This window comes from Macaca mulatta, chromosome 3 (genome assembly GCF_049350105.2).
Source record: "Macaca mulatta isolate MMU2019108-1 chromosome 3, T2T-MMU8v2.0, whole genome shotgun sequence".
NCBI lineage: Eukaryota > Metazoa > Chordata > Mammalia > Primates > Cercopithecidae > Macaca > Macaca mulatta.
The window spans coordinates 113,248,835-113,265,085 of NC_133408.1; the positions used below are offsets into that span (position 1 = coordinate 113,248,835).

The following is a 16,251-nucleotide window of genomic DNA, read 5'->3' on the forward strand; positions in this document are numbered from 1 at the left end:
ACCACCACATTCCAAGTCAGAAAACAGAAGACTTGTTTTTCTAAAATTGCCATGAGTTTAGAGCCATAATAGCATGACCTCTATATAAAGCTTAGTTACCATGGAAAAATCCTACTGTGGCCATTCTTCAATACTGTGAACTCGACGGTGAGGGACAGTTTGCTTTCTGTGTTTGTTTTTAACCTCATTATTTTCCATCTATTCTGGAGTAATCTCAATCTTACTTTTCATCATCTATCCTTTGTATCATCTCTTGGCATCTGTTTCTCTTGGCATCTGTTTCTCTGACTTTCTCCTCTTGTTCTCCGCTTGCTCCCTTTCTAAAAAGATTTGGCCAGGCACGGTGATCCACAGCTGTAATCCCAGTACTTTGAGAGGCTGAGGGGAGAGGATTCCTTGAGGCCAGGAGTTCAAGAACAGTCTGGGCAAGATAATGAGACACCATCTCTACAAAAAATAACAAATAAAAAAATTAGCGGGTGTGCTAATTAGTATATGGTGTGCACATATACTCCCAGCTACTTGGGAGGCTAATGTAGGAGGATGGCTCGAGCCTAGGAGTTCAAGGCTGCAGTAGAATATAATCTCACCACTGCACTCTAGGAAGGATAACAGAGAGAGACCCTGTTAAATAAATACATAATATTGTTTAAAGGATTTGGTTGTTCATCACAGTGAAGTACACCCCAGAAAGAGTCACACCATTTATAAGCATCAGGATCTTAAACTGTATCATGAGCCCTCTTCTCACTTCTGTCTATAATACGGGCTGGACACAAGTGAAATTGGGCCTTCAGACTTTATCTATTTTTCCCTTTTTTTTTTTTTTCGTATTTGTTTACCCTCTTGAGACATGAGTAAACAAATATTTCTCTACTATAAAAAATTTCATCAATAGTAGGTGATACTCAGCCTCATTGTGGAGGAGACAGTGAGGTGTGGTGAACACAATAAGTGCAAGGACATAAGCCCTATGGAAGAGGCACAGGCATCACTGAGCTCCAGGTGACGGAGGTCATGTGAAAATGCAGAGCTGCTATATTAGTATCACATCTCATTGTGATAGGAATTCTCCTGATTTATACAAGTTGATGACTATTTAAAAATTAAAAACACAACAAAATATTATATAGGCCAGTGGAACATATCTGTGAGCCAGATTTTCCCCATGGACCACTAGTTTGTAAATCTGTTCATGACTCTAGACTCTTATCTTCCTCTTGAGCTCAAGATTCATACCCAACTGCTTCTAAATTTTCATCAAATATCTAAAACTGATCACGCTTAATATATCTAAATCAGAGCTTTTACTATTTTCCTTAATTTTTCCTATCTCAGGAAATGGTTATCAACTTAATAATCACTTAATTATAACTTTTTTCTATTCTTACCCATAACTCAATGCACCAACAACTTATGTCACTTCTAATACTCAAATGATAGCTATAATGCATCTATGTTTCCCTGTCTTCACTACTACTTATCTTTACTGTAATTTTAAACTCCTGGATTAATACAATAACCTTTAGATTGATCTCTCTCCTTTGATTCTTTCTCCTTTTCAATCTACACTCTGTCAGCAGTGGAAAAATATTTGACAATAGTAAGAAAAACATTTTTCTTCCATATATCTTTCAGTGACGTCCGTTGCTGTTGAAATAAATGCCATAATTTTCTCTATGGCCCACTTCTTAAAAATAGACTATTCCCATCATTCACTATTCTTGCCACATAATCCTTCCTTCTGTTATTGAAGAAGTCAAGCTGTTGTACCTCTCAGGATCATGGTGTTCGCTTCTCTCCTGGTGATTGGCTCCTTCTCTATTTCATGTCTCAACTCAAATGTTTCTTCAGAGAGACAGTTCCTGACCATCCTATCTAATGCAACCCCCACCACTCCATTTCTCTCCGTAATATCACCCTATTTATTTCATGATTTTATTAATGAATATTAATATAAACTCTATGAAGGCAGTAAACTCTATGAAGGCAGTTACCTCATCTTTCTGTCTTGTTTGCTATAGTAGCGATAGTATCTAGCCTGGCGCGTGGTACTTTCGGAACAAATATTTGCAAGAATAAATGGTTTGAATATCTATGGAAACATACTTAGCATGAGGACATCACAATTTTTCAATGAGTTTGAAATTATTAACATGTTCTATGTCATCTGGACCTACCTACATGCATCATGTTGGTCAGCACCAGCCTTCTGCATTCTTTTTAACCAGTCATGTAACTCCCTCACTCAGTCATAGATGCTGTTTCTTCTGCCCATAGTGACCTCCCAACTCTTGCTCCTTTTAGCTAACTCTTCCTCATGCTGTTATAACATCAAATCTCAACTGAAAGTTATTTTGTCAGTGAAGTTTTCCCTGCCTGACTCCCATCCCACCTCCTGAGTCTTGCATAGGTTCCCTCCAAACTGTGGTTTTATGTACTTTAAGTTTGTATCCCTATCTAATTTATAATTAACCTAACTTATTGATAGAAGCATTTGTTTACCATCCTTAAGGACCAAGTCTGCCAAATTTACTGCAACCTTATCAGCTTCTTACAAACTTCCTAGAGCAGAACTGAGACTAAATAAGTGTATTAGTCAGGGTTCTCTAAAGGAACAGAACTAATAGGATAGATGAATATATGAAGGGGAGTTTGTTAGGAGAATTGACTCACACAATCACAAGGTGAAGTACCACAATAGGCTGTCTGGACACTGAGGAGCCAGGAAGCCAGTCTGACTCTCAAAATCTGAAAAGTAGGGTAACCAACAGTGCGGTCTTCAGTCTGTGGCCTAAGGCTCGAGAGCCCCTGGCAGATCACTGGTGTAAGTCCAAGAGTCCAAAAGTTGAAGAACTTGGAGTCTGATATTTGACAGCAGAAAGCATCTAACATGGGAGAAAGATGGAGGCCAAAAGACTCAGCCAGTCTTGTCCTTCCATATTCTTCTGCCTGCTTTTAATGCAGCCGCACTAGCAGCTGATTAGATTGTGCCCACCCAGATTGAGGGTGAGCCTGCCTTTCCCAGTCCACTGACCCCTCAAATGTTATCCCCTTTGGCAATACCCTCACAGACACACCCAGGAACAATACTTTGCCTCTTTCAGTCCCATCAAGTTGACACTCAATATTAACTGTCACAATAAGTATCTGTTAAGTGTTTGTAGACAAGAGGCAAATGAAAATTTAGAATTCATGAATCTGTCATTCCTGTTCCCCCACGGTACAAATTACTTAACATTAACACAAATCAATTTATATGACACTGGCTGTTATCCTCACTTACTAATACAGGATATTCATTCTCTGAAAAGTTATCTTCCATTATTTTTTGGAAGTCTTGAGGGATTTGCTTGTGTGCTCATGAGCCATTTTCATCAGCCATCATGAAGTCTGCTATTTTGTCTCCTCCTCTTTGACCCATTGCTTTCTTAATATTTGTCACCAGCAGAGTCATGTGTAGGTACCGTGCCACTGTCCCCTAAACTCTCAGAAAGACAGACTTCCATTCATTACCCTTTAATAACATCACCAATCTCTGCCAACCTCCATGTCACTGCTGCTCCGGAAGTGCTGGGTGAAACATTTTGTGTACACTTACTCTGTTGAGTAACATACAGAAAAAGAGAGAAGGCTCCTTGCTTTCTCCTGAATTACACCTCATGAAATAATAACATCTTGTATTCCAGTGTTCTGAAGATTTTTTAGAGAAGAGCTTGATAATTTATTTATGTTATTTAAATTCATGGCTACCTTTTTTAGAATTCAGGCATAAATCCATGAGACCCCAGATGAGATACAAATCTAGAGACTGTTCCATGCTTTTCTCATTATCACTTTACCCTTCTGATAATTGAGGCTTTGATGTGGTTCAAAAACAGGTCTCTCTCCATGGAGAGTTGTTTTACATCCCATACACACATACATATCTAGAGAACAATTCTCAACTGTTTTCTGGACATGGAACACAACTGAGGATCCCCACACCTCCAAATTTTGTTTCAGTAAGGAAACAAACATAGCAGCCAGGCAGCTTCAGTTCTGTGTTCACGTCTAATTGTGAATGCTTTGCAGTTCAAGCATGATGATCCACCTGGCATTGCTATGTGTTGTGACATATACAAAGGCAAAACAATGAGTGTGGTTTTTGCATCACAGAGGCAGCAATTGGCCTAGGATACAGATACAGCAAATCCATCAAAATCATCAGGGATCCCAGCCACAACTTCTTTCTTTCTCCTTTTTGCGTACCGCCACTGATGATTCCAAGGAGTTTCATATACATATAAAAGGAGAAAACACTAATGTGAGCCTAAGGACTAGGAATGATGAGGACTCTGTATTTTTGCAGGGAACGTTCCTTCAATGTGCACAGTGACTAAACTTTTCCATTGAAAAAATTTTCCACCCGGATAAATCTGCCACACTTTATGAGCAAATGCAAAACAGGATGATAGACACTGAACAGCGTAGAGACAGCCTGACCTGCCTTTTATTGCCTTCAAGGAGCCAATTTGAGCTCTGAGCAATGAAATGAGTCAGTGCTTGAGAAATGTAGAAACACCAGGTGAAACTTCAGAAGAGGTTTTTTGTTAAAATGCAAAAGGTTTTTTTGTTAAAATCGAAGTCTTATTCTCAGGAAAATTAATAGACACAGAACCACCCTGAGAGCAAATGTTTAATTCGAGGATAATAAAAATCGTTAAGGAAAGCATAGACCGAAGAAAGACTTTACCATTTCTTAGACCTTGTTTGTAAAAAGGAACCAAAAGGAAGAATGAATATAACTGGAAACAAAAAGCATTACTGTGAACAACTTACTTTAGCACAGAACTTCTATGTGTTACTTTTTAAATACTTAAGAGTAAGATTTAAGAAAGTATCCACATAGCAATTACAACTACATGCATCACAATGTCTTTGTTGATTTTTACCACATGCAATAGTGCTGTAAGCTAATACTCCATGTCAGTGACTAGAGATTATAAAACAGCATTATTTACAGTAGGTATCAATGTATTTATTCAGATGTGCACAGAAGCTGGGATTCTTGTTGTAATTAAATAGAACTCCCACTAGGGGGGGCAAGAAAATAAATCTCAAGGCCCTGTGTACAGGCACCTTTCCAACCGAAGGTACGCTAGATACCAGACGAAACTGCTCGGTATTTATTTATTTATTTTTCTTCCTGGTGAATCATTTGCAGCCTGCTTTTTCACTGTGGGAAGTTTCTTTCAGATTTATTTTCTCTGGTTTTTCAGCAGCTTTCTTTGGTTGTAAATCCATGCTGTGGTTGAGCAGCAAAGCAATATTCCAGCAAGCTCCAACAGGGATGTATTTTTCTACAGGATTTTTAAAACCTTGCATACTCAGTTTCAGCAGAGCCTTCCCCAGTTCCTTGCCAAAGGTATCGCTCTGGTAACTGAGCCTGGAGCTGATAGAGGGATAAAATTAGATGAGGAGGGACACATTGCTAAGGGAAGCTTTTGGAACTGCTTAGTGACTCAGAAAGATGAACTGGGGAAGCAGGCAGGTCAGCACAATAGAATGTAATTAACAAATGCAATTAGCATCAGCGCATAAATTCCTCCCCCTTGACATTCTCCTTTGTATTGCCAAGGCAACCCAGGCAGCCTCCTCCTTTCCCACCTCCTCCATTCCAGCAACCCCAGGCTCCCCGCCCTTCTCACTCACTGACTTTGCCCTTGGAGTTGATTTTAAATAGGTCGCACCTGGATTAACATGTGTGAGGGTGGAGAATGGGGAAGATGGAGGAGTGAAGGAAAGGCCAAGAGAGGGTTGACCTAGGTTTAGCAGTTGCAATTTTTATTTTTTGCTGGCTCGTACTCTTCGGAATATAACCCATGCCAGTTTGGGAATATTTTATTACTATTTGTGACCATCAGCTGGCTTGAAAAATGCCTATCTTTTCATCTATCCTGTTTGCAGATGTTTAGATGTGCACTCAGGCACTTCAGTCTGTGCTCTAAGTGTACATATTCTATACTTTGGTGTATCATTTCAAGTAGTTTGTTGTCAGATAAACAATGTTTCAAGTTAATTTTCAGGGTCACTAGCAGCCAGAAAAGAAATGAACAGCACTAATATATATATACTTTATTATAATATATTCAACATTAAATGTTATATCTATATAATATGTATATTTATATGAGGACAGTAGTAACATCTGAGTGAGAAGTGCTGTTGAAGGCAAAAGTAGGTACTTTAATTTTTATTTAAATAGTTTTGTTTTTTATCATATTAAACACAAATGTTGTGCTTTTTAAAAACATAAAACTAATCCAAAAATTAAAATTAAATGCCTTTAAAAATAAAGATATTATGATTAGTTGGAAAAAAAATGTTATAGAATATGAATGAAGCAAATAACTCCAATCATTACAAAAACCTTTATTGACTATTTTCTGAATGCCAGGAAGTATTTAAGTACTTAGTTAAGTCTCAAAAAAAAAAAAAAAAATAGGAAATAAGTATTTTTATCCCGTTTGTTTTTCCAGATAAGGGAGCTGAAGAACAGATAATTTGTTCAATATTTCTTAGCAGTATAAACTACCATGTCGTAATGCTTCTCATAATAAAAATTATGTTGCAGTTTGCTCATGACATTATATTAGTTGTATATTCATTTAAGAGAGAAATTACAGAGGAAAGGTAGGCAACTTGATAACATTAAACATAATTAACCCTCATGTAAATGTGACTTTGGTGTCCTGAATAATCTTATGGATTTTGGAGTCACCTAGAAGTGAACTCACATCCAGGCTTCACCCCTTAGGCTTGGTAGGCTGCAATCTGAGCCTCAGTTTCCACATGTGTAAAATGATCTAGTAATAGGCATCTCTCTTCTGATCTGCCCACTTCCCTTTAGGACCTCATTTCCCCCACACCCACCACCACCCTGATTTTAGATACTGTCTTCTTCCTTTTTGACGAGGAAGGAAAGACCTGATAAACGCATTCAGATAATACTTAGTTTCGTAATGCCTTCTCTAGAGTATTGGCACTATTGAAAAAGATCCAACCAGAAGTAAAAATACTTATACCAAAGGCATGGTTTATTTATGAAATATTGTGGCTTCCCTAGAGTATTGTCACTATTTAAAAAGATCCAACCAGAAGTAAAAATACTTATACCAAAGGCATGGTTTATTTATGAAATAGTGTGGGGATGAGATCCTTAATGCAACTACACCCTGATTTGCACTCTCTTTGTTATTTGCACTTTCTATTTGTTCTGTGGTAAGCAGGTCCCAAAGTTAAAGGAAGCTGAGAGGCTCAAGAAAGAGACTGACAAATCTAGTTTCTCAGAAAGAAACATTTAACAGAGACTTATGAATAGCAGCTATAGACTTGGGCAGCGGTGAGATACGACGATCTGCCTCACTACCCCCCAGACTCAGGCTTATATACCATAGGGAAAGGGATATGTACAGCAATTGCTTAAGGACTAAATTTATGGCACATACACTAAAATCAAAGTTGTTTTGACCTAAGGGCAGGGATTACAGTAAGTAGTACATGCTATTGCATGAGGAACAAGGGATAGACTAGAAATCTTAGAGGCATTCCTGAAACTGAGGTTAATCAGAAGTCAGCATGGTGAGGCAGGGCAAGGTGGCTGATGCCTGTAATCCCAGCACCTTGGGAGGCCGAGGTGGGAGGATCACTCGAGCCCACGAGTTTGAGACTTGCCTGGGCAACACAGGGAGACCCAATCTCTGTTTAAAATATTGAAAAATAATAATCAGAAGAAGTCAGCATGGTGGATAAACATCCAAGATGGAGTTGCTTTAGCCTCCACACTACCTAGGACTTAAATGTAGTTTTCCAAATTAGTCATATATGTACAGCACATACAGAGATTTAGAAATGCTGGGAGACTTCGCAGCACACTTCACATAAACGCAAAGCCTTTCCATAAGGACGAGTTCACATGGATGACGCAGCCACAAATCAGGCCCCTCAATTTTTTTCAGCTGCTTTTTCCTCCACAGGCTATTTTATGAGGAAAAAATATATATCAAAGACTCCTGTTTCACTTTATATGGTGCCCTTGAATGTGAGCTTTAAATGGCTTATATAACTCACAGAAAAACCTGCTGTCCTCATTGCAGACTCTGGACTTGAGAAGTAAACAACTATTAGTCCAAAAGGGACCCATATCGCTTTACTGGATAGGATACTTGCTTCCAGAATCCAGGAATCGGAAACTTTCCTTCAGCTATGTTCAGGCTACCACTTGTTAAACGCCAAAAACAACGTGTTAAACACCCAGAAATATATATATATTTCTGTGCAGGCAGGGAATTTGGTTGTATGCCCCAGTTGCTTGGTTGGTGCCACAGGGTTTGGCAACTTCCTGATAACAGATTGTAGGAGAGGAAAGTTTGAATCTGGAAGGGACCCTCCCACACACACGCTTGGGAATCCATCTTTTTAGCTGGCATTTTCAGCGAATATTAACAAGACTAAGGGAATAATATCTCGGCTTATTAGAAAATGGTAGTCAAATGGGGTAGAGCTAGAGGGTTTTCTGTCCCTGAGAATGATTTTGGCTTCACCTAAAAGAAAACTTCAACTCAAAATGTCTCAAGCGATTAAGAAAATGTATTATTTCATGTTGTAAGGAGCTTGGCAAAAGCCGATTCAAGGGTGGGATGAATGAGTGAATCAACAATGCAATCAAGGACAGAGTTTCTCGCTGTCGTTCCCTTCTGCCATCCTAACAATGTTGGCTTAGTTCCTTGGCTTTTTCCCCTTATGAACACAATATGACCTTGCGCTTCCAAGAGTCGCATCCTCAAATACAATATCCAATGTTCCAAAGCAGGAGCAGGGAGTGGTGTGTGGGGAGGAGAGTGTGACCTCCTTGTACACTTTTGAAGAGCCTGGGAATTCTCCTGGCAGCTGCTTCAGTTGACTTGCCTCTCACCTCTCATGGGCCCGCATCATGTTCCTATGTCTGAATCAGTCATTGGCAAGGAGAATGCCAGTACTGTGACTAGAATAGAATAAAAAAGATCCATCCCTGTCTTATCCTGAGATAATAGCCACATCTCTGGAACCAAAGGAGTTCCATTAGCAAGGAAGAAGTAAATGAATGTCAGCCAATGTTGTCTGGGTGAGGGCCAGTGAGCATGTTCCAGAGACAACCTAGGAAGTTAATTACAAATTATCTTCTCTGCTGTATCTCTGGTCTGTTACCCTTGAACCTTGAATGATATCTGGACAACCTTTTTTCATTTTGCTGTGAGCCTTACAGGAAAGGCCTGTGGCATACCTAAGCCAGAGGGGTAAGCAGAAAGTGGCATAACCTGGAACCTTTGATGTCATGGCGGCTGTGCTTAGTAGATCACAAGAGAAAAAAGAATCTGGGGCTACAAGTTGGGGCTTCGAGATCCATCTGCTGTTTCTTAAGTGGATATCTCTGTCCCAATTTTCTCCTTGGAGGATCCATTTGCTCATTCAACAGATTTTATATGAATATCTAGCATATAATCAGGTTTAGTTCCAGGCACTAGGGATGCATCAGCAAACAAAACAAAAGTCCATGCCCATGGTACTTATGTTTTAGTTAGGTTAGTGGGGAAAGAAACACTAAAAAACAAAATAAATAAGAAAATCATTTAGCACATTGAAAGGTCATAAGCCCTATGGGCGGGGTGGGTGGGGGGAAAAGCAGAGCAAGGAGCAGAGGGGACTAGAAAGTGAACAATTTTAAACATGGTAGTCAGAAACAATGACACTGAGAAATAGCATTTGAGAAAAGTCTTGAAAGAGGCGGGGGAGTGACCCTTGCAAATGTAGTTGTGAAAGGAGCATTCTGGGGAGTAGGAACAGCGCATACAGCCCCACAGTATGAGGATGCTGGTGCATCCCAGTAACAGGAAAGAAACCAGTGAGGCTGGGGAGACAGACTTTGCCTATAAGAGCCACAGCAAAATGAAACAAGGTTGTCAAGAGGCCTGGCTTTTGTCAGTCTAATTTTTGGGACACCAGCCGTTGAATCTAAGATCGACAGAAGAAAAAGAGAAAAAATACCCTTTTTATGTGTCATATTTCTATAGTGATTGCATCCTCCAGTGCAAAATAGGTTGAGGGTTTGCCTCCAACCCTGACTCTGTTAGTAGCTTACTTTCTCACCTTGGGCCAAGTCACGTCATCTTTCTGGATCTCATTGTTTCTTTTATAAAAGTAAAGTGGCTTCACCAGATTATCTGAGGTTCATTTCAGATTCAACGTTCTATGATTCTTTACGTCTATTATCTGATAGAGCAAACAGCTCACTCTTCAACTGTAATTGAGAATAATTGTAAAAATATCACAGAAAAGATGGTCAAAATGACTTTCTAAATGTGTTTGGGAACCATTTTAATTCAGAAAGGAAGGCAGAATTATTTTAAAGCATTACTAGTATATAAATTATAGATATTTCTAAAGGTCCAAATATTTGAGCATCAGAAATATTTGTTTACAAGTAAGATAATATCAAGTAAGATAGTATATTTTTGTAAGTTTGAATGAATTGCAATATTTTCTTCCCTCAAGAGAAGAGTCTCCTGTTGGTCTTTATAGCTTAATTATAAACCATTTAAGAAACTTCAGTTAAAACCAAAGGTATTTCTCAGTAAAAGTTACAGAAAACATCATACCGAATAAGTGGATCATTGACAGATTACCAAGTTTACATTATCTATCCATTCATTTCAATAACGTTTATTTTTAAATTAATCCAAAATTTAAATTTGCTGATCATGAAGCATTTATTCTATGGCGAAATCATCCTTCAATGAGTCATTTCAAATAGTCATTCAAAATAAAGCCATTCAAATAGTCATTTCAAAAAAGTCCTCTCAAAGGGTCTCATTACAAATTTTCTGGGAAACTGAGATTCTTGTATAAATTATTCTCATAGGTTGACTGTTCAAAAGCGGTTAATTACTTCATTCACTCAATAGATATGTAAAGAGCCTATTATGTGCCAGGCACTACTTTGTATCTTGGAGACAGAGCTATAAAAATAGTTCCTCGGCCTACAGAACTTTGCTTTTAGTTTATTCATGTTTATTTTTAAGTGTGAAATGGAATAAGTTAGAAGAAATTAGGGTGCAATACTGAGTATTTAGAGATATAATTCTCAAACAAAGGTTGCTGCCTCATATGTTTAAATTCAATTATTAAGTACTGCTTTCAATTTTTTAGTTTTTAACTCTTAGTAGTGCTGCCTGGCACTGATAAGTAAGGTGGAACTTTTAATAGCTTTTCATAGACAAAGGATTTTTTCAACTAGAACAAAAAAGCGTACTTGTTTGTTTCAATAAATACAGGTACAATTATTTGGAGTGAAGAAATTGTTTTAGAATCAGAAGTTTAAGCTGTAGCTCTGTCATATACTGTGGACTCCAGCAAGTTGCTTATCTTGACTGAGCTGAGGCCTCATACATGAAATGGAGCCTAGGAACGGGTGCCTCTCAAGGTTAAATCTCCAGTAATAGGAAATATCCTATTATTCTAAACTCTAAAAGCATATCCTATTATGCAAAAGTGAAACACTAATTTTTATTTAAAACCATAACAACTAAATTTATTGTAGACCTATAATATAATACACACCCATTAAAAAGAATAAAAATATAAATAGCATTTAAATAACTTGAAAATTTTATCACATCACTTTGTTTATTGAATATACCAGATAAGTCCTAAAAATGTATCAATGCATTTCTATTTTTTTTTAACTTAGATCAGAATAGCACACTCAAAACAGAGTGTGACAGAAAAGAAAATGTGTTTACTTCTGCTGATAGAAAAAAAGATGAGCAAGTATAATTCATTTTAAAATGAGACTTTTATGCATCCCAAATAGAACACACACATGACCTAAGAGAACATTTTTCTCATTTCTAGTATTATATCACCCTTCAGAGATTTATTAAAGGTGACAAAAATATCCCACAGGTACTATTGATTAACTCTCCAGGATTTGTTAGACTCAATGAGATAATAAGATAAGGTACCCACTGAGAGAATTTAGAATCTAAATAGAGAATGGAAAATGAACAGCACCAACCAAAAATATATCCCCACAGATAAGTTAAAATGGTCTTTTAACCTTTCACAATCAATTTAAAGACTTCAATGAGCAGAATATAAATAATGGCAATGCCCTGTCTGGAATGAAGCATAGGTTATATACTAAGTGCCTATCACTCATCTCAAGCAGAACAAGCCATCATTTTCAGCCAAATGTCAGTCTCATATTTTACTCTCTATGTCTCCAAGAATGTCCTAGTTCTAAAGTCTTGCTAAAAAGATGTCATATTTTAAAATATATACCTTAAATATTTGCAGGGTAACATTTTATCCTTATTCATTAAGCATTTGTCATAAATGTTGTAAGACTTCAAGATGATGTCACAGAAACTAATGCTTGGAAAAAGAAAAAAAAATCTAAGTATGATGATGTACATTATTAACTAGCATTTCTTACTATAAAATAATTTGGGTAACTCATTAAGCTGAGGCAGGAGGATTGTGTGAGCCCAGAAGTTCAAAGCTACAGTGAGCTATGATCATGCCACTGCACTGAAGCCTGGGCAACAGAGCAAGACCCTCTCTCTTAAAAAGAAAAAAGAAATGCAAATAAAAATAAAAAAGAATTTTGTGCCTAATCCTGTGATCCACATTTTACAAATTACTTATTTAACTTCCATTTTGCTTGATGAAGTACTAGACAGCCTTTGTGGACCTGAGGACTGCAACAGGAAATAGATTTTTAAAAATCAACATTTATGTGATATTCAGAAATTGAATGAAGAAAATGTTTTAAAAATCATGCAGACATATGTATACATATATAACAAACCTGCACATTGTACACATGTACCCTAAAACTTAAAAGTATAATAAAAAATAAAATATTTAGAGATAAAAAATAAAAATAAATAATAAAAAAATTAATTTCACTAAGAAAATACAAACATAAATGGTTGTTTTACATTATATCACCATTTAAATAAATGAATCAAGTGGCAACAATTTCTTTTGTAAACCAAATGCACTTGCAATCATATATTAGCATGTAATTTGTGTCCCACATAAATTCCCCTAAAGCTGTTCCTTTCTTCTATGCAATATCTATTGAATAGTCTATGGAGGAAATTTAATAGCTATGCCGCACTTGGTACACTACTTGTCTCATGCAGCTTCCCACCCATTTTGAGTAAGGAAAAGAACAAAATTAGAGTTAAACTGTTATGCCATTGACAAAATAATAAGTAGGAACCCAATAAAATATAGTGAAAGAATAAAGGCATGAGAAACCCATTACTGAAGACATTTATTTCACCCCCACATAAACCTAGTTAAATATTCCAAAGAGTAAATACAGATCAGAAAAGTGAGGTAAAAACTGCAGCACAATCATCTACATGCACAAAAGAGATGAGTAATTAATTTAAGAAAGTCTTAATATTAAGTTTAGTAATAGAGACTCATTCAAACTCCTTTTCTAAATAAATCTTAAGTTAATATTTAGCTTTGCTTACATTTTCAAAGGTCAAATAGAAGCTGAACAGATATCATGTCCTAAAACACGACAGTAAATAAATGTGTCAATTTGCTGTAGTGAATTCGCTCTTTTAAGACCAAAGCACTAGTTTCCCCAGGTGCTGGGAGTGATGCCTGGCTCACAGCAGAGTCCTTCCCCAATAACTGCTTTCTGCCAAAAGGAGCGATCTCTCTCCACTGGTCCAGGAGTGGAAGAGTATAAAGGCTAAGCCCTCTTGCCTCAGTCTGGGAAAATTCTGAAGGGCCATACCAACTCCAGAGCTCCCCCTGCGGATTAGCTAAGTCCTGTTTCAAATCTATCGCTCTTCACCTTCTCTCTCTGTCCAATTCTGTATCCTTCACTCTCTTCCTAGTGTTGCTCTGAGGAGCTCCCCCTGATAAAACAGATGCATGCAAATATAAAATCTCAGAGTTGGCCTCTGGACCTTGGCATTGGTCTCCTTTCTAATTAATATTTTGAAACTGCACACACTATAACGTGAAATTGAAAAATCTGTGCATGTTCTCATTATTTTGCCATCATTTTATTATAATATTTTTCCTATTTGTTTCAAAAATCCTTATAATGCTTTCCTCTTTTTCCTCTATTACATCCTTGATCAAATTCTGATCATATCAAGAATGCAGGACACTGACTTTTTCTTTTCTAGATGATAAAAATCATGATTTAATAAGGACAAAGAAATTTGAAAGGTCATTGAATTCAGTTTTAGTTATAGTTTTTAAAAACCAATAGACTATGAACTTTTTATTTAGTCCTCCAAATTAACATTAGTCATCTCTGTTCAAAGACGCCCTTGTCTGATACTTCAGATTTATATTTGCAGACATTGGGTTACTATGAAAATTAAGTTTAAAAGAAATAAACCAGACATTATATCCAGAACACTGTTATATTTCTATTAGGGGCAATGTATATTTTTTTAAAAATAGAAATAAATCCAATGTAGTGAGTCCTGAAAGACCTAAACACAGAGCTACCATTTGACCCAGCAATCTCATTACTGGGTATATACCCAAAAGAATAGAAATCATTCTATTATAAAGACATGGACATGTGTATGTTCATTGCAACACTATTTACAATAGCAAAGGCATGTAATCAACGTAAGTGACCATCAATGATAGAGATAAATCAAGGATAAAGAAAATGTGATACATATATACCATGAAATCCCATGCAGCCATTAAAAGGTACAAGGTAATGTCTTTTGCGAGGACATGGATGGAGCTGGAGGCCATTAACCTTAGGAAACGATCACAGGAACAGAAAATTAAATACCACATGCTCTCACTTACAAGTAGGAGCTAAATGATGAGAACACATGGACACATGGAGGGGAACAACACACAAAGGGGGCTATCAGAGGGTAGAGACTGGGACAGGGGAGAGGATCAGGAAAAATAGGTAATAGGGACTAGGCTTAATATCTGGGTGATGAAATAATCTGTACAACATCCCTGTGACACAAGTTTACCTGTGTAACAACCCTGCACATGTACCCCTGAACTTAAAAGTTAAAAAAAAAAAGTTTGACAGGAAAGAATAAAAAAGTTAATGGCTAAATATATATAATACTTAAAAACAGATTAAATAAAGGTCAAGAAAATCCCCCCAAAACCCATAAATCTATTAATTTTAAAATGATTTATTATTTACTATTTAAAATTTTTGAATCTACTATGTATCATACTGGATACTTTTTTTTTTTTTTTTTTTTTTTTTTTTTTTTTTTGAGACGGAGTCTGGCTGTGTCTCCCAGGCTGGAGTGCAGTGGCGTGATCTCGGCTCACTGCAAGCTCCGCCTCCCTGCAAGCTCCGCCTCCCGGGTTCACGCCATTCTCCCGCCTCAGCCTCCCAAGTAGCTGAGACTACAGGCGCCCGCCACCACGCCCGGCTAGTTTTTTGTATTTTTAGTAGAGACGGGGTTTCACCATGTTAGCCAGGATAGTCTCGATCTCCTGACCTCGTGATCCACCCGCCTCGGCCTCCCAAAGTGCTGGGATTACAGGCTTGAGCCACCGTGCCCGGCCTGATACTGGATACTTTTTATACAGCTTTGCTAGACCTCTCAACATACTGATATATATTTATCAGTATTATACAAGGAAAAATAAATGAGGTTCATGAGTATTAAGTAACAAGGCAAGACTACGTGTTTAATTAGTGGTAGTTTTGAAGCTCATTGACCAACGGCTGCCAGGGATACATGAGAGCTTGCTGTAGCAAGGAAGAACACTCCACAGGCAAGTTTTAGGAGTTTCTGAATCTGAGGAAGTCAGGACAGGCTTTTTAAATAGAGTCTTGGGGCTTGGTTTAAGTGGCTTTAAGAAGCGTTGTGCAAAACAGAGGAGGTTAAAAATGATAAACTGAGATTAGCAAGGGCTATTTGCTGATCTCAGCTTATAAGCAGAATCTATTCACCACCTTCTGCATACATTACCCATAAGGGAACTAGGTATGTTTAAAAGGCTGCACTCACTAAGCATCACCCATCCTGAACCCTTGTGGTACCTTTTGCTGAAAATATATTATTTGACCTCATCATAGAAAAATGTAGCTTGGAAAAAATTTAGAGTGCTCACATTCACCAGTTCTCAAAATGATCGACTTTAGTTATGATGTAGATAGCTGGAACTAGCAGAAACTTCTGACAA

General features: G+C 37.4%; 1 pseudogene; it reads left to right on the forward strand.

Annotated features, from left to right (window-relative positions):
• The first annotated feature begins 9,355 nt into the window (after positions 1-9,355).
• Positions 9,356-16,251, forward strand: part of LOC100424219 (transcription factor IIIA pseudogene) — a 28,108-nt pseudogene continuing 21,212 nt past the window's right edge.